The 23,800-nt window shown below is 37.7% G+C and overlaps 1 pseudogene; it reads left to right on the top strand.

Moving 5' to 3' along the window:
• The first annotated feature begins 461 nt into the window (after positions 1 to 461).
• LOC116478828 (large ribosomal subunit protein mL50-like) lies at positions 462 to 940 on the top strand (annotated as a pseudogene).
• Positions 941 to 23,800: the final 22,860 nt, after the last annotated feature.

Genomic DNA, 23,800 nt, shown 5'->3' with positions numbered 1-23,800 from the left:
ATATCATATATAAAAATCAACTCAGAATAGATTATAGACCCATTGTCAAATCTAAAACTGCAAAACTTCTGGAGAAAAACATAGGTGAGAAAATCTTAGTGACCATAGATTTGCAAAATTTTAAATATTATACAAAAGCATGAACTCTAATTATAACACCGTTAAAAAAATGAAAAGACGAGCCATAGATTGGGAAAAAATGTTTGTAAAACATATATCTAACAAAGGACATGCACCTTGAATATATGAAGATATCTTACAACTCAATAATAAAAAGAGGGACAACCCGATTAAAAATGGTCAAGATTTAAAGAGACTCTTCACCAAAGAAGATAGAAAGATGGCAAATAAGCACATGTAAAGAGGCTTACTAACTTTAGACTTTAGGGAAATGCAAATTAAATCCACAGTGAGATATCCCTACACTCTCATTAGAATGGCTGAAATGGATCTCATTGAAGATGGTGGTGTAATCTGTGTCCAGCGTTATCAGAAGAGTCTTTATGTGGACAGTCTCAGGGGCACCTGAAGAGAATTTTGGTCTCAATCCAGAAAAGAGAAAGAGCCAGTGGTTGCTGAGACAGTAAAAGAGGTGAAAAAAGAACCTATCCCAGTGTGTCCACCCTTACGAAGCCAAACATATACACCACCTGAAGGTCTCCAGAGTCGTTTGGAATCTTATGTTAAATAAGTTTTTGGCTCATTTTTTCCTAGTAATTGGCAAGAGATTTCCCTGGAAGATGGTTGTCTACAGTTCAATCTTTTGGGACATTTAGCTTATGACTTGGGTCATGTAGTCCCTAACTCCAGAATCCACCAGTTGTGCAGGATTAGAGATGTTCTTGGTTTCTATAATGTCCCTATTCAAGATAGATCTAAATTTTATGAACTCAATGCCAGTAATCTGCCCCCTAATTTGAAAATCACTTGGAGTTACTAAGCAATTCAGAAGAGAAATACATTGAAATCATTTTATCCCCCTGAGCAAGGGGGCTGCTTTTTAGGCTTTTTGATACTTTGCCATGTGAAATACTATCAGAACTGTTCTCTAAACCCATTTTTCCTACAGAGGAATGTATCATCTCTTTTTTCTCATATTATGAATGGATAAAGAATAATAGGATTTTCTATTTTCATATTTGCTGAAATCATTTTTTAAATGAATTAGATCATTAATAATTTATGAAAAACTTTGAGAGGACACTGTCATTAACGTGGGTGTAAGACAGGAGGATATTACGAGTTCAGACCCTTCATAGGCATAAAGTAGTAGTTGCAAGAAAATATTTTCATCCTCTTAGGACTCATATCTAAGATAGTTTATTATATATTACAAATATACAAACTTGTATTACATAGATACCTATGAAAGAAACATAAAAGTATGTTGTTGTAGATTAATTTCTTTTGCAATTAAAGGTTGGTTAAAGTGTTAAAAAAATGGCTGAAATGAAAGCAACTGACTATACCAATTGTGTCTGAGTTTGTGAAGTAACTGGAAGTCTCATCCACTGATGGTGGGGATGTGAAGTGTTGTTATTGCTTTAGAAAACAGCTTGGCAGTTTAAAAGTTAAGCATACGCTTACCGTATGACCCAGTCATTCCACTCTTAGGTACTTACCTAAGGGAAAAAAAAAGCATATGTCCAAACAAAAACTGTACATAAATATTCATAGTGATTCACTACATAATAGTCCCAAACTGAAAACAACCGGAGTGGTCCATCAACAGGTGAGTGGATAGGCAACTTGTGCTATAGCTACAAAATGGAATATTGCTCAGCTGTAACAAGGGATGAACTCTTGATACACATAAGAATATGATGAACATCAAAATAATTATGCCAAGAGAAGAAATGAAACTATCTTTGCAGATTATGACAGTGAGAGAAGTCTAGCATGGCTGACTCTGTCTTGCTTCTAGCTTCATAGGCTGGCGGTCTTTGCTCATCCCTGAGCACAGACCAAGCTAAACATTGGAGGAATTTAGTTTACAGTTTAACTTTGAAGCAAGGATAATAATAGGTCCTTCCCTAAAATGAACCTCCTTCTTGCTCAGGGACTGAAATCACCTTTCTTAGGTCGAAAGATTAGAATTATGGGAGGGACCTAAATTCTTCTGAAATGCAGAAGTAGTTAAATGATAACCAGCTATTGTCTCCTAGCTTGCTTTTCTATAATCCCTTGCTGCTCAAGTCATGTCGTCAGAGGTCACAAGATTTGTTACTTCCCTTACTGATCCTATAGATAACATCACTATTGTGGAACTTAAGATTCGTCTTTTGAGATGGTTTTTAGACTTTTGCATTCTGGCAACTGACCAACTCCATCTGGTCCTGGGACTCATGACTCAACTGGTACTGTGGACCTCACTGAGAGATGGATTCAGTGCACAAGGACTGTTTTCTACACTCCTATATTTCATCCTCAACCAACCAGAAGCACCCATTCCCTAGGCTCCTGCCCATCAAATCATTCATAAAAACTCTAATCTCTGAGTTCTCAGGGAGACCAACTTGAATAATAACTCTAGTCCTTTTGCATGGCTAGCTCTGCATTAATTAAACTATTTCTTTACTGCAATACCATGGTCTCAGTGAATTGGTTTTGTCTGTGCAGCAGGCAAGAATAATCCATTAGGGGATTACAGAAAGCCAAACAAAACAAGTAGATAATTTATAATTCCATTTATGTAAAATTTTGGAAAATGCAGATGAATCGCGAGTAATAGCAGATCAGTGGTTGCTTAAGAAAAAAGTGGAGAGGAAAAAGAGACATTGAGGGGTGTAGAAAAGGATTACAAAGAGATGTAAGAAAACTTTTTGGGGTGATGAAAAATCATTACATTGATTGTGGTTTTGCTGGTGTGTATATATGTCAAGAATCATCAAAGCATGTAGTAAATATGTATAGTTTGTTATATGCCAATTATATCTCAGTAAAGCTGGGGAAAAGTTTTAAGAAGCAAGAAAAATATCGTGTATTCTATGATACTGTTTTTATGATACTATTTTCATAAAAGTCACATCACACATATGTGCATACATTAATAAAGGATTGGAAGAATATATTCTAACATATTAGCTGTGATTTGATTTCCCAAATATTCCAAATTTTCTATAATAATCATTTATTTCTTTGTAATGAGAATCAATTAAAATTATTAGCCTGGTGAGTAGAGCATAGGCAACATTCTCATACTCTAAGACAATGAACAAGACTCTTTGAATTAATTGTAGAATCTTAAAGACTATCTTGTCTCTTCCCCTTATTTTAAAAAAGAGGAAACTGAGGCCCAGGGGAGGGAATAGATTTGCCAAAAGGCACAGAATAAAGTAATGATACTACTCAGACTAGAATGCAAATATGGGGACATCTTTATAGAATTTGTTCTACTGTATTATATTTTCTTTTATTTTAAATTGCATTTTTCCTATTTTGACTTGATTTTAGACTTATAGAAAATGTATAAATTCAGTATATTTCTTATATGCCTTTCACCCAGCCTTCTCTATTGTTAACATAACATAACCACATAACAATTATGAAAACTAAGAAATTAACATTGATATAATCCTATTAATATAATTTTAGACTTTATTCAGATCTCACATATATAATACATATATATTTAAATATATATATAAAATACATATATATTTTTTACTGATGTCCTTATTTTCCTGTTCCAGAAACTTGTCCAGGATCCCACATTGCTTTTAATTGTCTCTTCTCCAATCTGTGACAGTTTCTCAGTTTTTCCTGGTCTTTTATGATCTTGACAGCTGCAAAGAATTCAGGTCAGATGTTTTGTAGAACATTTCTCAATTTGGGCTTGTCTAATATGTTTCACGGTTAGACTGAGGTTTCGCATTTTGGGAAGGATACCAGAAAGGCAATGTTCCCTTTTTAGTGCATCGCATCCTAAGAGGGTATATGACGTCAATAAGTTTTGTTACTAGTGACGCTAACCTTAATTGCTTAGTTAGGTGGTGTTTGCCCCTTTCTCCACTGTGTAGTTATTGTTTTTTCCTTGCAATTAATAAGTATTTATTTTGGAGAAGATACATTGGGACTATGCAAATAATCTATTTCTTTTTAAATCTTTGCCCGTGAATTTTAGTAGCTGTCGGTGGATTGAGCCAACAGCCATTATTGTTGTGGTAGTCTAATGATGATATACTCTTTCTTCATACTTTCTACATTTATTAATTGGAATTTTTCTGTAAGAAACAGTGGTTCTTCCTTTTCCCATTTATTTCTTTATTCATGAAAAAATTAATATCTGTATGGACTCATGAATATTTATTTTATTCTTTTTATTCTAATCCCAAACCATCATTATTTTGTTCAAATTATTCAAACTTTGGCTGTTGGGAGCACTTTTGGGTTGGCTCCTGTGCCTTTCATCATGTCTTCATCATCATCTTTTATTTATTTATTTATTTTTTAAGTCAGAGTCTTTCTCTGTCGCCCAGGCTGGAGTGCTGTGGCACGATTTTGGCTCACTGCAATCTCCGGCTCCCGGGTTCAAGCGATTCTTCTGTCTCAGCCTCCTGAGCAGCTGAGACTACACGCACACACCACCACCCCTGGCTAATATTTGTATTTTTAGTAGAGACAGGGTTTCACCATGTTGACCAGATGGTCTCCATCTCCTGACCTGGTGATCTGCCCCCCTTGGTCTCCCAAAGTCCTGGGATTACAGGCATGAGCCACCGTGCCCAGCTGTCTTCATCACTTTTTCGAGCACTTCTTTACTTTCTGATATCACAAAATGAACCAGGCTTATTTTTATGTTTTCCCTGATACAGCCCTGAAACTAACTATTAAATACTTCTCCAAAGATCTCTAGTTCTTTGTGTTGGAGAATGATATTTAGAAACCAAGATCTGGGCACTTGTGAGTTCATTACTATTGGAATGTTGCTGTTTCTAGGCTTTCCCTGTGGGCAGAACTAGAAAATACATTTGCTATTTGTTGTATGTATGTATGTATGTATGTATATCTACAACCCGTGTGGCATTTATTTGAATTGTGTGAGCCTATTTTTATTGGTTAAATTTAATAATTTAAAACATTTAATGGATAAAGTAAAATTTAGTCATGACTGAACAGATATTCATTATCTGGTGGTTTGTGCTCTTTCTTCAAATTATTTACCATTAAGAGGTTACTGATATTTTTCACTCCAGTCCCTTCTTTATTTATCAAATAGCTATCTTATGTTTGTTTAGAGTGATTTTAGCTAGTGCTTGAGTATGAGAAAGGAATTCTTTTCATTTAGAAAACATATCCTTAAACCCTAATTCACATATTAGGAACTGTCTTTTTCAAGTTACAAATGAAGCAGAACACTGCGAATAAAAAGAAGTCCAAATAGCAAAACTCAAGTGTTTCCAGAAGTTTCCTTGAGAACGAAGTAAAAATTTTAAGTTGAACTCTATGAAGGTTAGAAGCAGTCAAATATTGTCAGTTTCATATGGTTCAAAAGGATGGAAGTGGAGGTAGAAGCCTGTTGGGAAACTGATCAGTCTCTGCTACCTCTAGGCCTTTACCATCCTGTAGGAACCCTCAGCTGGAAGGTATAACCTTCCTCGTGAATACCAGGATGAACCAAACCTACCCATAGAAGAAAGAGCTGGATAGGAAGACATAAAAACTGCTTCCAGAGTAAAAAGCACACTAGGAGAACATGGACTAGCATAGGTGTCCTCACTTCTGTGTGTTCACAGCACAGTTTTCAATACTGGCATTTATGCCAGAAGTTTTATTGAGATCAAGTAGCACAGAAATCAATAACAATAATAATTTTACTTATATAGTTTATAATATAATATTTATTATATAGTTTATTATATAATTAAATATATCACACACAATCAAATATATTACATATAATTGGAATAATAATTACAATAATTGTAATTGTTATATTTGTATATGTATGTATAATATTTTAATTGCGATAATTATAATACAGTGTAGCCTCACATTGACACAAAAAGCATCCAACTTTATTGTGATATTTAAATACTCTTGTAGTGCTGTTGTTATTAGAGTAGAACCAGTTCTACCCTGACCGCCCTCTCTTACACAGTCACATTGCAAAGTTCTTGCTTGTTGTACCAAATACTTAATTTTTTACTGGCATCAACTTAACCCTGTAACTCTTATCCTTGACTTTCAATATGTTATACTTGATATTAAACAGCATTACATGACCTGCTAAGCTTGCGATTGAGTCTGACTGATACTGCTATAACAGTATAAATACTCAGTGTTAGTACAAATTTTAGGGTGATCAAAGTTGAACACAAATGTGAAGGGTTTGAGATGATCAATAAATGGTTTGTGAAAATTCTCTCTTGAATTAGTGGCAATGGTGACACCCAAGCCCAGTCTTCCCAACAATCAATCTAGTGCTCTTTCTTCTGGATTAGAATCCTCAAAATAATTTTCTGTAGCACATTGGAGTATCAAATATGTGAATTTTTCTCAAGGTGCTGGGAATGCCTTGCAGTTGAATGAGATGAAGTCCATGTCTTCAAGAAGCTTATAGTAGAGTGTATAATTTTACAAACTAAACTACCTTTGGCTGATTACTTAACTCCAATGAACTTCAGTTTGGTTGTCTGTAAATAACAATAGCTAACACTTACCGCGCTTACTCTTTGCCAGAAATTGCACTAGGAGAAACTCATGCTAACCTTATGCAATCAGTATTATTCTTCTTCTCTTTTTAAAGACTCAAGTCATTAATGCTTGAGGGTATTGCTGTACTGGTAAATGTCTAATAACCAGTTTTCCCAAAATATGCATATGTACATACACAAATTATTATAATTTTATTGTTCAGAATTTGTAGCCACATTTAAAAACTATCATAAAAATACTCTTTATTGTGAATTCCACATAGCTAACTGATTCTGCCAGAATATTTTGTTGATTTTTGTCTAATTCTTGTATCTTTAGCCAAATGTTGTAATTCAACAATGATTTGACAAATGAAGTTGCATCCAATGCTTTAATTCTTTTCACAATAAATTTATTGTCATTAAGTATTATATTTGGCCCACTGTTAGCCTATTTCTCATATGCATACAAATTCACTAAACTAAATATAATGTCATGTATTGGAACTTTACTTATTCCATTTGTCAATGATATGAGTGACTTCTTTGTTGAATGAGAGAATAATATTAGAACATTGAGAGGGTATTTTCTTAATGTTTTGTGTCATTCATAATGTAATGGCTATAGATGTGACACAGTAGAAAGAGGTAAATCCATAGAGATAGCAGATTGCTGGTTGCCTAGGGCTGAGGGGAGGGGGAAATGGGGAGCACCGGCTTTACGGGTATGAGGTTTTATTTTGGAATGATGAAAATGTTTTGGAACTAGATAGAGGTAGTAATTTCACTACATTGTGAATGTACTATATGCCACTGATATGTACACTTTTAAGTCCTTAATTTTATGTTATGTGAATTTAGCATCAATTTTTAAAAAACCCCTCTATTGGATTCTTATAAAGATGTTACGAAAAAAATAAGGAGATACTCTGTGAACCATAAGGAGTATTGCAAATGTAGTTCTCATGCTTGTAAAAACGTATTTGCACAAGGTCTCATTCCCTCAGGTCCCTACCAAGGCATCATCTGATATTATAAATTTACCTAGACATGTGGGATTTATTTTATTTTATTTTTTAGTTATCTCTCTCAGCAAGAGTTTGAATTTTAATCTAACTCTTTGGAGCTTAAATCAAACTAGATTATAATCGATAAAATTTAGTAAAAGTGGAAGAGCGTGCATGGATCATATTTGACATGTGAGGAGCTCCTTTGTTTTTTTGCTCCATACCTTCACTATGTAAGCAGGTGGCCTTTTTTGCTTAACTATGTAATTGGCTTTACTGTTTTTTTTTCTCTTACGATGTGTGGGAATTGGTTTGGATAGTTAGGCAAACTTTCAAGCAATTATTTTAGTGGAGTGAAGAGAAACTACTTTAGAACTGTTGTGAGTTCAGAAAAATATAAATGCCTTTAGGTTTATTTTGCTTACTTTCAAAATGAAAACATTTTTATTGAGACCTTTAGGGAAAATGTGTATTCCTACAACCAGGTTGCAGAACTACATAGAAGACTACCAGTGAGAAAATGGTCATTTTGTGGGGTATTTTTTTTTTTTTTTTTTGCTACTAGAAATGTTTCATAATCTTTGAGATATAACACTACTGGGGAGGTTTTATATCTTTTTATTCTAAAAAGTGATTGAAGACCATAAGAAGAAACCAGGTAGGCTTCATACATCCTTTATATGTCTATAATTGGATATTATTGATAATAAGACTGAAACTTTGTCTAATTTATATCTAATTGTGGTTATAACACTTGGCATACCCTACTCCTATGGAATTTGGCCATCAGGGCAAAGTTACATAAACAGCAGAGAAGGTACAAAATAAATCAGGATATATGTGGTCCCTGTTAATATCTACCCTTGTGTAAACAGGGAATTTGAACTTTATTTTTTTTCTCTTCTTACCTGAAGAACTGGGAAGTGAATGACTTTGTGGTGCTCTTTATATATTTCAGCAGCCTCTGCTCCTAGAGGGAATTCACCAGGTCTAGGAGAATGTCAGAGTACTGTTTTATCTGAGAACAAATGTTAAAGCAATGTCTTACTATAGCTGAAATAAAATCTGAAAATCACTTTCAATCTTTTTCTAACTTTATTTTTTTATTAAGTCTCCTAAGTGGAACAACATGAATCTCTGATTAGCTACATGAAAATGCTAACTTCTTGTGGAAGTATATTAATTTCTTGACTCCGAAACTTCCCCAAAAAAACAATGAAATCTACAGAAACTGAGGCTAAAATTCTATGCTTTATTCTGCTGTTTGATCTTTTCTTCTTACTAATCCTCAAAGTAGAGCTTAAATCCATCATCATTATCCATTTCTGCTTCACTTAAACGTTTATTGACCACTGAGGGATGCACAGGAATATGATATAAAACACAATCCTTTAAGTAAATGATTTTACAATTTAGTTGGGAAGTAGTTGTACCGGGTTGGATAATGTTCTCAAATTCATGCTTTTCTTGGAATATTAGAATGTGAATTTTATTTGGAAATAGGGTAATTGTAGATGTAATTAGGTACAATGTGGTCATACTGGAGTAGGGTGGGCCTGTATTCCAGTATGACTGGTGTCATCATGACACAAAGAGAAGAGACACAAAGACAAAAAACATTGGAAGGATGCATGTGAAGATGGAGGTGGAGATCGGAATGATGTGCCTCCAAGCCAAATAACCCCAGGGTTTACTGTCAATACCAGAAGCTCAGAGAAACACATGGAACGAATTTTCCTCTAGAGCCTATAAAGACAGTATGAGTCTGCCTACACGTGGATTTTGGGTTTTTAGACCCCAGAACTGTGAGAGAATACATTGCTGTTGTTTTAAGCCATCAAGTTTGTGGTTCTTGCTTATAGCAGCCATAGGAAACTAATATAATAGTCATAAAAATAAAGCTGTTATTATTAAATACTGCGATGTTCCAGGTTCTGGTTCTTTGAGTTCCTTCCCACTCTAAGGTATTACTAGGTGTTATCACTATTGTCCCCAGAAGAGCAAATGGAGAGTCAGAGAAGCCTAACAACTTGCTAATGTCACTCAGCAAGTAGCTCCAACCTTGTCAGTTTGTCTCTATGGACCAGTCTCTTCAATATGGGAGGACGGCCCATATAAGCAGGCAGAAGGCAAAATGACAGGCAAGAAGGGAGTAGGCCCCCAAGCTGGGAATAGTCCAGATGTTCACAAATAGCAGTGGTACATCATGAATTGTGGTACATCCATGTGATGGAATACTACTCAGCAATACTAGAGCAAACATCTATAGCATGCAACAGTATGGATGAATCTTAAGTGCAATATTCTGGGTGAAACAAGCCATACACAAGAGAGTGCATACTATATGATTCCAATTATATGAACTCGTAGAATAGGCAGAACTAACCTATGGTGAAAAAAATTGAAATGGTGATTGCCTATCGTGTGGAAGATGGTTTGCTGGAAACTGGGCACTGAGGTCCCCATTCGGTGCGGTGGTTCAGGGTGGCCGTAGCCTGCTCCCTGCTCTGGGTATCCATATATGTATACACAGCTGGGAGTGGAAGAGCCTGTAAATGTCACAGGATCAGGTATGAAAGAATCCCATGTGCCAGTTTTGCTGGCGATTGTTTCTAGTGCCTAGCACTGTCTTGGAGCATAACAGTCCCTCAATAAATATTTGTGAAACAAGAGAACCCACTCACAAACTGGTTATGCCTGCATATCGATGTTCATTATCCCTGAATTCCTGCAATGTGTGCCACGTAATTAGGCACTTGATTATATACCATATGTCAATGTTCTCTAATGTGTGGCGTTTTATCACCCCAATCATCTATACTAACGCAGTGAGAGAAAGAGTGAGAGAGGGCAAGAGAGAGAAAGGATATGTGATTTGAAAGGTTCTGAGATGGCTACAGAGATTGCGTAGCAAACCAATAGAATGGCCGTGCAGACTCTGTGCCAGTGATTCTAGAATTGCTGAAAGTTTGCAATGACAGTTCAAAACAAGCACATAAATGTTTATAGCACTGTGCTGGGCGCTGGGGGAGAATACAAGGGAGGCAGAATACATGGCCTTAGAGCTGAAGGACTTCATCTCCCCACTGGGAAATAAGGTAAGTGAGAATGTCATCTGCACACTGCCAGGAAATGTGGCTGGAATATCACCGCTCTGCTTCCTGTCTGCTCATGGTGGACATCCCCACTCAGCCATGGCGTCATGGGACTCTTTCCTACCAGGCCCCAAACTAGCTCAGGATGTTTTCCCTCAAAGTCCTTGAGTGAGCCACACTAAACAACTGGAATCAGTAGGCAAGATGAACACTGAAAGCGCCAAAAGTTGAAAGGAGGTAGTCATGATGAGATCGACGTGGGTTTCAGGGATCTGGGGAGGCTTCATGGAGATGGTGAATTGATGAGAACACAGATTATGTCTTCACGCATGGGCTCTGCACCAGCGATAGATCTGAGGGTCTCATACTAGAAGCCTACAGCATCCTAGGTTAACTTCAGCTCTGCATCCCTCAAGGGCCCGGGTGTCGATTGGCTCCATTTCTGTAGTTTCTGGTGCTGACTCTCCTCCGAACCAAAGCTGCCCCTTGCTGAGGCGAACGAGGACCTTGCAGGGGATGGGCCTGGGTTACAGTGGCTGGATACAACCCAGCCAAGGTTTCTATCTGTCTGGTTAGCGTGCTTGAGCACTGACTTCCCCGAGTGAAGCGTCTCTGAAAGGGGAGAAAACCAGTGCTGCTGCCACTCCTCCTCACAATGCAGAATAAGCGGAAATTTTTTGTGCCCAGAACAGCCCTGAGCTGCGTGGTGTGCCCGTAATACAGCACAATCAAAGGACTGAGCCTCCTACTACTCTGCTTATCGTCTAAGTTTTTCAAAGGCAGAATCTGGAAAGATGGTACCACCACTCAAGAAGAGGGGTTGTTGTTTTGGTTTGTTTAGAGGCACATCTGCTAGGAAAACAAAACAAAACAAAACACAGAATTTGTCTCTTCAAAGTTTGGGCCTCAAAAGGCTTTTGCAACTACAGAATCTTTTCAAATAAAAAGGGTGAAGGCTTTTCCTTTCAACTTTAAGAAAGAGCGGCCATCTTTTTCTTCAGCCAGCACCAAGCCCTAGTTAATAGCTCAATTTCATACTTTGCCTTTCTCCTAGAAGTATACAAGATGGTTTGAAATGAAAAACAAATATCAAGATTACTGAGGAAGAAATGAAACCCAAAATGTGAGGAGATTTGTCTCAGGAGATATTTTCTTTTTTGCTGTTTGGTGTCCTTGGGGGATTTTTCCAAAAGCCTAGCACTACAATCTCACCACTCCCAGCAGTGCCCTGAACTCCCCACCTGCGTGCTCATCTTCCTCTCTGACATCTCACCAGAAAATTTATATTTTAAAATAGTATGTTTGCTGATCTAAAGGAGATATTTCCTATTGTATTCTGAGGTTTTGAGTGAAAGTCAGGGCGGAAAAAAGTTTATTGTCGTAGTCTTCACTAGACCAACACATGACGGGGCCACAGTTAACTCTGCTCATGGTTAAGACTGATCTTGACTTTGATTTCTGAAACTCCTACATGCACACTTTTCCACTTGGGTCAGTGTTTTGTATTGGAAAAAAAAAAAAAACCTCATTCTCTGCAGTAAAACTTTCCCCAACTTCTTTTTACTGACTTAATGGCTTTTTCTAGAACAGATGATTAGATGAAGCCAGAAAACAGTTTGGCCATAAAGGACATATTGATTCCATCAGATTTGCCAGAACACAACTGCAGAGAAAAGTCTAAAAAAATGACTTGAGAAATCAAGATGCTGCCGAAGCAATTTCTTGGCCAGGAATCTTTTAGCTGTTGCTTGTTTTAAATTCTTTCATTTTACATTTTGGGAAGAGAGTCTCAAATTAAAGCCAAAATCCTAAATGCAAAAAGATAAGTGCCATTTGCTATGAATTCTGATTATTTCTCTTGAATGAGTAACCAAGAGCCAATTTCTCACATAATAATAATTTGCATATTAATGAGAAACAGAGTTGATTGGATTCTACAGAGGCCGTTTCTGGCTGAGTTAAAGGAAAAATACCTTAGAGGCAGCAAGGACCTTAGAAAGCCCGTAATTTAATCCCTTCATTTTATAGGAACAGAGAGGGTGAAAGCCTTGCCCTTGAGCATACAGCCGACTGAGTGCTCAGGGAGGACTTTGATCTGCGTCAAAATGTATCTCAACCAAATGTATCAATCCTGACTTTCCATTACTAATAAGGCTCTCTGCTATTATTTGCACGGGACTGTGGCAGGGACAAGATTTTATTCCTTAAAACTAAGAGTAGAAAATAAAGAAATAATGCCACATGTGCAGCGTTGCCACCGGAGAGGACTTCTTTGTTGACATTCAAAAGCCCATTTTGAATGTAAACAAAGAGTGCCATTTGAACCAGTTTACCTAGTGTTGTAGCCAGCCTTAGTTTTAGAAAAGAGAGTTTTGTGATCTCTGCATACCATGGAAGTGTCTAAATCAACAGACACAGACACTGAACCCAGGGCAAGGCCCTGTCAGAATAAAACATGGAAATGGTGTTGAGATCATATCAACAAAACTATAAAGTAAACATTACAAGGGTTTGCCGCAATGGGATAGTGTATGTGGTGAGGGCACACAGCGTTCCTCAGGCTGACCTGCCCCCGGTTGTGAAACACCATCCCTCCCAGCAGGCTGAAAAGCTGCAGCCACACCAGGCGCTGAACTGAGACCCCTTGAGGCCACAGGCCACAGCTTCTTCCTCTCCCATCATCTAGGAAGGGCAGATTGCCTGTGGTCGGGACACAAATAAATGGCCAATTCCCTTCTGAGCTAGTCTAACCTTCAGTGTAATAATTCAGCTAATGGACTAACTTTAGAATGCTGCAAATGATAAAACCCATGTTTTGATTGGCATTTTTGTTGTAGAAACAGATTTGCTCCCCACACACTATTCTGTAATATACATATTGCATTATCCATTATAGATTTTTAAATTACTATTTTACTTTAAGGTTTATACTGAAATATTGCTAACATTACTTCTGTTGTCATCTATTATTTAATGAGTGTATTCCAGCTGGACAGAAAGACAGGGCTAGCTGTTTCCTGTCTGACTCATTGTTGCTAACAGTTGTCAGGGAAGCAAAAAAGTTCAGTCTATTGATGTGCTCCAGCTGTGCAACTTTGGATATTGTATTTCTACTGAAAAAAAGAGCTGGTGACTTTTTTGAATGCCTCTGCCATTAAAAAAAAGACAGTTTATTGTCATGGGATGCCAATTATCAGTTTTTAAAAAACGTTAAAAATCTATGATGAATTGAATTACTCTCTTGCTAACACCATTGAGTTGTGTTGAAAGGAGCTTTAGATTCTCAAAATCATTGTCAAACTTCATGTAGAAGGTTTCCTGCTAACTCCAAACACCCAACCTCCAAACCAAAGGCTAATATTTTATTCATTGAACAAGCTTTACTGACTGTTATTGAAACAGCTTTATTGAGATATATTTGCAGATAATATAATTAATACAATTAAATGTTTTTTAGTATATTTACAGACTTGTGTAATCATCATCACCACAATCAATTTTAGAACATTTTCATTACCCTAGAAAGAAGTCCCATTCTCCTTAGCTATCACCACCTCCTATTTCCCCAACTTATCCCAAGGCTTAGGCGATCACTAATTTCCTTTCTGTCTCAATTGCTTTGCCTATTTTGGGAGTTTCAAACAAATGAAATTATACAATATGTGGTCCTGTGTGACTAACTTCTTTTCATTAGCATAATATTTTTACGGTTTATTCATATTGTAGCATGTATCACTACTTCATCCATTTTTGTGGTTGTATAATATTCCATTGTACAGGTATACCACATTTTATTTATCCATTCACCTATGAATGGAGATTTTGGTTGTTTTCATTTTCGGCTATTAGGACTAATTCTGCTATGAACATTCTTGTATAAGTTTTTCTGTGAACATATGTTTTCATTTTCCTTGGGTATACATCTAGGAGTAGAATTGCTGTGTCATTGGTAATTCTATCTTTAACCTTTTGAAAAACTGCTAGACTATTTTCCAAAATGGCTGTACCACTGGACATTCCCACCAGCGATGTATGGGGGTTCCAATTTTTCCACATATTCCTTGCTTGTTATCATCTGTCTTTTTTTCTTATAGCCAACCTAGTGAGTATGTAGTGGACAGCTTCTTAAATCTATTTTTGAAGTGTTGTAATTATGTCCTTAAGCCCAGATGGATTCTGTGTCAGGGAGGGAGGAAACAGGTAGCACCAACCTGACACATGCTTCCACTGGCCATGCACTGCATGAGGGCGATGACTGCTCACAGTCCTGCACCCAGGGCTTAGAAGAAGGCCAGGCACATTGTAGGCATGTTAGACTTTTGTAGAATAAATTACTAAATAAGTCCACGGAGAGCCTGCTGTGTGCTAGCACCAGTATGGATGCAGAGGTGCAAATGACATGACCCTGCTCCTAAGGAGCTTATATTCTAGAAGGAAGTACAGTGCCATCATTCCTGAAAGAAAGTGACTGATGATAGGGAGAGGTACATGATACGTGAAAGTGTACTCATTTCTAAGCCACTAAAATGTAAAGGGTGAAAGCTTGAGTTCCTTTGATCTTAGCCTTATTTGTGAAGTCTGGCTTCCAGGAAATGGTGGGGAAGAACCACCAGTCACCCAAACTGCATGAGTGAGGAAGCCTTCCATTGACAGTTGAAACCTCTCAGACATGAGAGCATCTTTTGTGTTTGTGTGTATGTGTCTGTGGGCTCAGAGTATAACATGATTCTTTTCCTTAAGCTCAGGTTTTTAGTGATTTGCCCATTTTCTTTCTTCCTTTCCGCTTTTTTTCCTCTCTCTTTCTCGCCCTCTCTGTTTTATCCCGTGGCCCCTTCTCTCTCAATCATCTGTCTACCCATCTGTCCTTACCACCTCTCCAACTACACTGTCACCAGCTCCAGGGCATATTTTATATAAATTTCTTCAGCTTTAATACATAATGACCAATCTAAGTGAATAAACCATGATTTTCTTTTTTTATTATTATACTTTAAGTTCTAGGGTACATGTGCACAACGTGCAGGTTTGTTACATAGGTATACATGTGCCATGTTGGTTTGCTGCACCCATCAATTCGTCATTTACATTAGGTATTTCTCCTAATGCTATCCCTCCCCCAGTCCCCACCCCACAACAGGCCCCGGTGTGTGATGTTCCCCTCCCTGTGTCCATGTGTTCTCATTGTTCAACTCCAACATATGCGTGAGAATATGTGGTGTTTGGTTTTCTGTCCTTGTGATAGTTTGCAGAGAATGATGGTTTCCAGCTTCATCTATGTCCCTTCAAAAGACATGATGAACTCATCCTCTTATATGGCTGCAGAGTATTCCACGGTGTATATGTGCCACATTTTCTTTATGCAGTCTACTATTGATGGACATTTGGGGTGGTTCCAAGACTTTGCTATTGTGAACAGTGCTGCAATAAACATATGTGTGCATGTGTCTTTATAGTAGCATGATTTATAATCCTTTGGGTATATACCCAGTAATGGGATTGCTGGGTCAGATGGTATTTCTAGTTCTAGATCATTGAGGAATCACCACACTGTCTTCCACAATGGTTGAACTAATTTACACTCCCACCAACAGTGTAAAAGTGTTCCTATTTCTCCACATCCTCTCCAGCAACTCTTGCTTCCTGACTTTTTAATGGTCGCCATTCTAACTGGCGTGAGATGGTATCTCATTGTGGTTTTGATTTGCATTTCTCTGACGACCAATGATGATGAGCATTTTTTCATATGTTTGTTGGCTGCATAAATGTCTTCTTTTGAGAAGTGTCTGTTTGTATCCTTTGCCCACTTTTTGATGGGTAGTTTGCCTTTTTCCTGTAAATTTATTTAAGTTGTTTGTAGATTCTGGATATTAGCCCTTTGTCAGATGGATAGATAGCAAAAATTTTCTCCCATTCTGTAGGTTGCCTGTTCATTCTGATAATAATTTCTTTTGCTGTGCAGAAGCTCTTCAGTTTAATTAGATCCCATTTGTCTATTTTGGCTTTTGTTGCCACAGCTTTTGGTGTGCTAGTTATGATGTCTTTGCCTATGCCTATGTCCTGAATGGTATTTCCTAGGTTTTCTTCTAGGGTTTTTATGGTTTTAAGAGTTACATTTAAGTATTTAATCCATCTTGAGTTAACTTTTGTATAAGGTGTAAGGAAGGGATCCAGTTTCAGCTTTCTACATATGGCTAGCCAGCTTTTCCAGCACCGTATATTAAATAGGGGATCCTTTCCCCATTGCTTGTTTTTGTCAAGTTTGTCAAAGATCAGATGGTTGTAGATGTGTGGTGTTATTTCTGAGGCCTCTGTTCTGTTCCATTGGTCTATATCTCTGTTTTGGTACCAGTACCATGCTGTTTTGGTTACTATAGACTTGTAGTATAGTTGGAAGCCAGGTAGTGTGATGCCTCCAGCTTTGTTCTTTTTGCTTAGGATTGTCTTGGCTATGTGCGTTCTTTTTTGGTTCCATACGAAATTTAAAGTAGTTTTTTCCAATTCTGTGAAGAAAGTCATTGGTAGCTTGATGGGGATAGCATTGAGTCTATAATTTACCTTGGGCAGTAGGGCCATTTTCGTGGTATTGATTCTTCCTATCCATGAGCATGGAATGTTCTTCCATGTGTTTGTGTCCTCTTTTATTTCATTGAGCAGTGCTTTATAGGTCTCCTTGAAGAAGTCCTTCACATCCCTTGTAAGTTGGATTCCTAGGTATTTTATTCTCTTTGTAATAATTGTGAATGGGAGTTCACTCATGATTTGGCTCTCTGTCTGTTCTTGCTGTATAGGAATGGTTGTAATTTTTGCACATTGATTTTGTATCCTGAGACTTTGCTGAAGTTGTTTATCAGCTTAAGGAGATTTTGAGCTGAGACGATGGGGTTTTCTAAATGTACAATCATGTCATCTGCAAACAGAGACAATTTGACTTCCTCTTTTCCTAATTGAATACCTTTTATTTATTTGTCTTGACTGATTGCCCTGGCCAGAACCTCCAACACTATGTTGAATAGGAGTGGTGAGAGAGGGCATCCCTGTCTTGTGCCGGTTTTCAAAGGGAATGCTTCTAGTCTTTGCCCATTCAGTATGATATTGGTTGTGGGTTTGTCATAAATATCTCTTATTATTTTGAGATATGTTCCATCAATACCTAGTTAATTGAGAGTTTTTAGCATGGAAGGCTGTTGAATTATGTCAAAGGCCTTTTCTGCATCTATTGAGATAATCATGTGGTTTTTGTCTTTTGTTCTGTTTATTTGATGGATTATGTTTATTGACTTGTGTATGTTGAACCAGCCTTGTATCACAGGGATAAAGCCAACTTGATTGTGGTGGATAAGCTTTTTGATGTGCTGCTGGATTCGGTTTGCCAGTATTTTTGAGGATTTTTGAATCGATGTTCATCAGGGATATTGGCCTAAAATTCTCTTTTTTGGTTGTGTCTCTGCCAGGCTTTGGTATCAGTATGATGCTGGCCTCATAAAATGAGTTAGGGAGGATTCCCTCTTTTTCTATTGATTGGAATAGTTTCAGAAGGAATGGTTCCAGCTCCTCTTCATACCTCTGGTAGAATTTGGCTGTAAATCGTCTAGTCCTGGACTTTTTTTGGTTGGTAAGCTATTAATTATTGCCTCAATTTCAGAACCTGTTATTGATCGATTCAGAGATTCAACTTCTTTCCGGTTTAGTCTTGGGAGGGTGTATGTGTCTAGGAATTTATCCATTTCTTCTAAATTGTCTAGTTTATTTGCATAGAGATGTTTATAGTATTCTCTGATGGTAGTTTGTATTGCTGTGGGATTGGTGGTGATATCCCCTTTATCATTTTTTATTGCTTCTATTTTATTGTTCTCTCTTTTCTTCTTTATTAGTCTTGCTAGCGGTCTTAATTTTGTTGATCTTTTCAAATAACCAGCTCCTGGATTCATTGATTTTTTTGAAGGGTTTTTCATATCTCTATCTCCTTCAGTTCTGCTCTGATCTTAGTTATTTCTTGTCTTCTGCTAGCTTTTGAATTTGTTTGCTTTTTCTTCTCTAGTTCTTTTAATTGTGATGCTAGGGTGTCGATTTTAGATCTTTCCTGGTTTCTCTTGTGGGCATTTAGTGCTATAAATTTCCCTCTACACACTGCTTTAAATGTGTCCCAAAGATTCTGGTACGTTGTGTCTTTGTTCTCATTGGTTTCAAAGAACATCTTTATTTCTGCCTTAATTTCGTTATGTACCCAGTAGTCATTCAGGAGCAGGTTGTTCAGTTTCCATGTAGTTGAGTGGTTTTGAGTGAGTTTCTTCATCCTGAGTTTTAATTTGATTGCACTGTGGTCTGAGAGATAGTTTGTTGTGATTTCTGTTCTTTTACATTTGCTGAGGAGTATTTTACTTCCAATTATGTGGTCAATTTTAGATTTAGTGTGATGTGCTGCTAAGAAGAATGTATATTCTGTTGATAGGGGTGGAGAGTTCTGTAGATGTCTATTAGGTTTGCTTGGCCCAGAGCTGAGTTCAAGTCCTGGATATCCTTGTTAATTTTCTGTCTCCTTGATCTGCCTAATATTGACAGTGGGGTGTTAAAGTTTCTCATTATTATTGTATGGGAGTCTAATCTCTTTTTAGGTCTCTAAGAACTTGCTTTATGAATCTGGGTGCTCCTGTATTGGGTGCATATATATTTCGGATAGTTAGCTCTTCTTGTTGAATTGATTCCTTTACCATTATGCAATGGCCTTCTTTGTGTCTTTTGATCATTGTTGGTTTAAAGTCTGTTTTATCAGAGACCAGGATTGCAACCCCTGCTTCTTTTTGCTTTCCATTTGCTTGGTAGATCTTCCTCCATCCCTTTATTTTGATTCTATGTGTGTCTTTGCATGTGAAATTGGTCTCCTGAATACAGCACACTGATTGGTCTTGATGCTTTATCCAATTTGCCAGTCTGTGTCTTTTAATTGGGGCATTTAGCCAATTTACATTTAAGTTTAATATTGTTATGTGTGAATTTTATCCTGTGATTATGATGCTAGCTGGTTATTTCACCTGTTAATTGATGCAGTTTCTTCCTAGCCTCGATGGTCTTTACAATTTGGCATGTTTTTGCAGTGGCTGGTAGTGGTTGTTCCTTTCCATGTTTAGTGCTTCCTTCAGGAGCTCTTGTAAGGCAGGCCTAGTGGTGACAAAATCTCTCAGCATTTGCTTGTCTGTAAAGGATTTTATTTCTCCTTCACTTACGAAGCTTAGTTTGGCTAGATATGAAATTCTGGGTTGAAAATTCTTTTCTTTAAGAATATTGAATATTGGCCCCCACTCTCTTCTGGCTTGTAGGGTTTCTGCTGAGAGATCCACTGTTAGTGCGATAGGCTTCCCTTTTTGGGTCATCTGACCTTTCTCTCTGGCTGTCCTTAATATTTTTTCCTTCATTTCAACCTTGGTGAATCTGACAATTATGTGTCTTGGGGTTTCTCTTCCAAGGAATATCTTTGTTGTGTTCTCTGTATTTCCTGAATTTGAATGTTGGCCTGCCCTGCTAGGTTAGGGAAGTTCTCCTGGATAATATCCTGAAGAGTGTTTTCTAACTTAGTTCCATTCTCCCCATCACTTTCAGGTACACCAATCAAAAGTAGATTTGGTCTTTTCACATAGTCCCATATTTCTTGCAGGCTTTGTTTGTTTCTTTTCACTCTTTTTTCTCTAATCTTGTCTTTTCACTTTATTTCATTAATTTGATCTTTAATCACTGGTATCCTTTCTTCCACTTCATCGAATCAGCTATTGAAGCTTGTGTATGCTTTACGAAGTTCTCTTACTGTGCTTTTCAGCTCCATCAGGTCATTTAAGCTCTTCTCTACACTGTTTATCTAGTTAGCCATTCATCTAACCTTTTTTCAAGGTTTTTAGCTTCTTTGCAATGGGTTAGAATATGCTCCTTTAGCTCAGAGAAGTTGGTTATTATCGACCTTCTGAAGCCTCCTTCTGTCAACTTCTCATACTCATTCTCTGTCCAGTTTTGTTCCCTTGCTGGTGAGGAGTTGTATTCCTTTGGAAGAGAAGAGACGTTCTGGTTTTTGGAATTTTCAGCCTTTCTGCTCTGGTTTCTACCCATCTTTGTGATTTTATCTACCTTTGGTCTTTGATGTTGGTGATCTACAGATGGGGTTTTGGTGTGGATGCCCTTTTTGTTGATGTTGATGCTATTCCTTTCTGTTTGTTAGTTTTCCTTCTAACAGACAGGCCCCTCAGCTGCAGGTCTGTTGGAGTTTGCTGTAGGTATACTGCAGACCCTGTTTTCCTGGGTATCACCAGTGGAGGCTGCAGAATAGCAAATATTTCTGCCTGAATCTTCCTCTGGAAGCTTCATCCCAGAGGGGCACCCACCTGTGTGAGGTGTCTGTTGGCCCTTACTGGGAGGTGTCCCCAAGTCAGGTTACATGGGGGTCACAGACCCCCTTGAGGAGGCAGTCTGTTCATTATCGGAGCTCAAACGCCATTCTGGGAGAACTACTGCTCTCTTCATAGCTGTCAGGCAGGGACGTTTAAATCTGCAGAAGCTGTCTGCTGCCTTTCATTCAGATATACCCTGCCCCCAGAGGTGGGATCTAGAGAGGCAGTAGGCCTTGCTGAGCTGTGGTGGGCTCCACACAGTTTGAGCTTCCCTGCCACTTTGTTCACACTGTAAGTATAGAACTGCCTACGCAAGCCTCAGCAATGGCAGACGCCCCTCTGCCCGCCAAGTTCCAGTGTCCTAGGTCAATCTCAGACTGCTGTGCTGGCAGTGAGGTAGTCTCTGTGGGCTTGGGATCCACCAAACCAGGCACGGGAGGGAATCTCCTGTTCTGTTGGTTGTGAAGACCATGGGAAAAGCGCAGTATTTGGGCAGAAGTGTACCATTCCTCCAGGTACAGTCACTCATGGCTTCTCTTGGCTAGGAAAGGGAAATCCCCTGACCCCTTGTACTTCCCGGGTGAGGCGATGTCCCACCATTCTTTGGCTCACCCTCCATGGGCTGCACCCACTGTTCAACCAGTCCCAATGAGATGAACCAGGTACCTCAGTTGGAAATGCAGAAATCACCTGTCTTCTGTGTTGATCTTGCTGGGAGCTGTACACCAGAGCTGTTCCTATTTGGCCATATTGGAAGCAACTCCATGATTTTCTTAATGAATCTCTTGCTATTAAGGTTTATTTCCATTTTTGTTATAAATAATGCTATGAATGAATAGGTTCATGGCTTTTCTTTTCCAAATTTGAATATTTTAAAAGATAGCAGTCCATTTGAGTTTTTAGACTTTGAGCTTTCCCTTCATGGAGATCCACAGACCCAGGCCCCTTCCATCCTTGGGTGCCCATCCCCTAGGTCCTCCAAGTCTGCTTCCAGCTAGCAGAAGAGGAAGGATTAGAGGAAGGTACTTGTTACTTAATCACATTGCCAAGAAGTGGCCCCCATTCTGTTGGATGCCATCCTTTCTGTTTACATTCCACTGATGAGACTTTGTCACATGGTTCCACCTGGTTACAAGAGGGTCTGGTTGCACAGGCACTTTCTAGTAACAGCTGTGCATTCTCAAAATTCACATGAATTTTGGGTGAGCAGCTTGTCTTCTCTGCAATTATAGACTGTTTGTGGTATGACCATTGTACATTTTCATGACTTGGTAACTTTTGCCCAATAGCTCCTCCATCCTCATTGAAATATTTTCATTTTATGTATTTCTGGTTATGAAGAAAACAAACATTTGGTCTTAGTCAGTCAATTCCAATAATCTATCCATGGGCCTTGTCCATTATATGCAGAACCAGTGTGGCTGCTATCACAATTTTATTTTCTGTGTATTAATTCTACCTATAAATTTTTGGTTTAATATTCATATCACTCTGGCTTTTTTGATATCTGTTACTATATGGAGGAATTGGTTGAGACTTTATCAATAATGGCATTTGAAATAGTAAGGAGAGATTGGCTCAATTGATTTAGAAAAGATTAAAAAGGAGACAATATCCAAAAAAATTGGTTTTCCTCCAAGGAGACTGCAGAGCTGCAAAAATACCTCAGCTTAGCTATAGGGTCTTATTCAAAATAAAAAATAACTTAGTATTATCTGGAAATATATGCATTTATCATTTCTTCTTCTTTCTGAGCTATTTTATATATATCTGCTATTGCTTTCATAAATGATTATAATTAAGGTGCCACTCTTTCTAGATAAATAATTTTGGGGTTTCTTTAACAAAGTCTCTAAGACTGAAGCATTGGTTTGAAAACACTTGTCCCCACCTCTTCCCCTCAACCCCCATCACTGACTCAAATCCGGACAAAACACCCAAGTGTTTTAAATGTTAATATTACTGTTGTAATGCTGTTAAAGAAATAGCAAAAATTTTCTCTGACAAAATGAGTCTCAATTTTACTTGATCCAATCCTTATTATTTTTCCTTTGTGAAATTAAAGGGTATAAAGTTTAATGAAGAACAACACATTATGATATCAGCTATAGATACTTAATGGGAATACCTCCTAAATGACAGAACAGTTAAATTTTACAATGTTAAGGAGAAAAATTGATGAGGCAGAAAAAGAAAATTGTACAAGCTTCATTCATTCACTGAATTCATTTATTTAACAAATATTGAGTCACTTATCATATGCCCAACATTGTTATGCTCTGGGTCTAACTAGTCATATGTAGGGTTCTAGATACCTCTACCTTGGGATTCACTAGGGAATGAAATAGACAAAGTTTCCTGTATTTGTGAGGCTTACATTTTAGCAGAGTGTAACAATAAGAATAATCAGTAAGTAAATTAGGTAGTAAGTTAAAATGCAATAAATATTGTACTCTGCTTCATTAATAGGATGTTGTTAATTAATGTATCATTTCATAGCAAAAATTAATACGGGGTAAGGAGCTAAAATTTTATATGAAGTGACTGAGGTAGGCTTGAGAAGGTACACTGAAGACCTAAAGGACAGGAAGAAGTAAGCCTAGCACAGATTCGAAGGACAAAATTTCTTTTCTTTTTTTTAAAAATTATTATTATTATACTTTAAGTTTTAGGGTACATGTGCACAATGTGCA

The sequence above is a fragment of the Hylobates moloch genome, unplaced genomic scaffold, assembly GCF_009828535.3.
Source record: "Hylobates moloch isolate HMO894 unplaced genomic scaffold, HMol_V3 SCAFFOLD_3, whole genome shotgun sequence".
Lineage (NCBI taxonomy): Eukaryota > Metazoa > Chordata > Mammalia > Primates > Hylobatidae > Hylobates > Hylobates moloch.
This window is presented reverse-complemented; position numbering and strand designations above follow the sequence as displayed.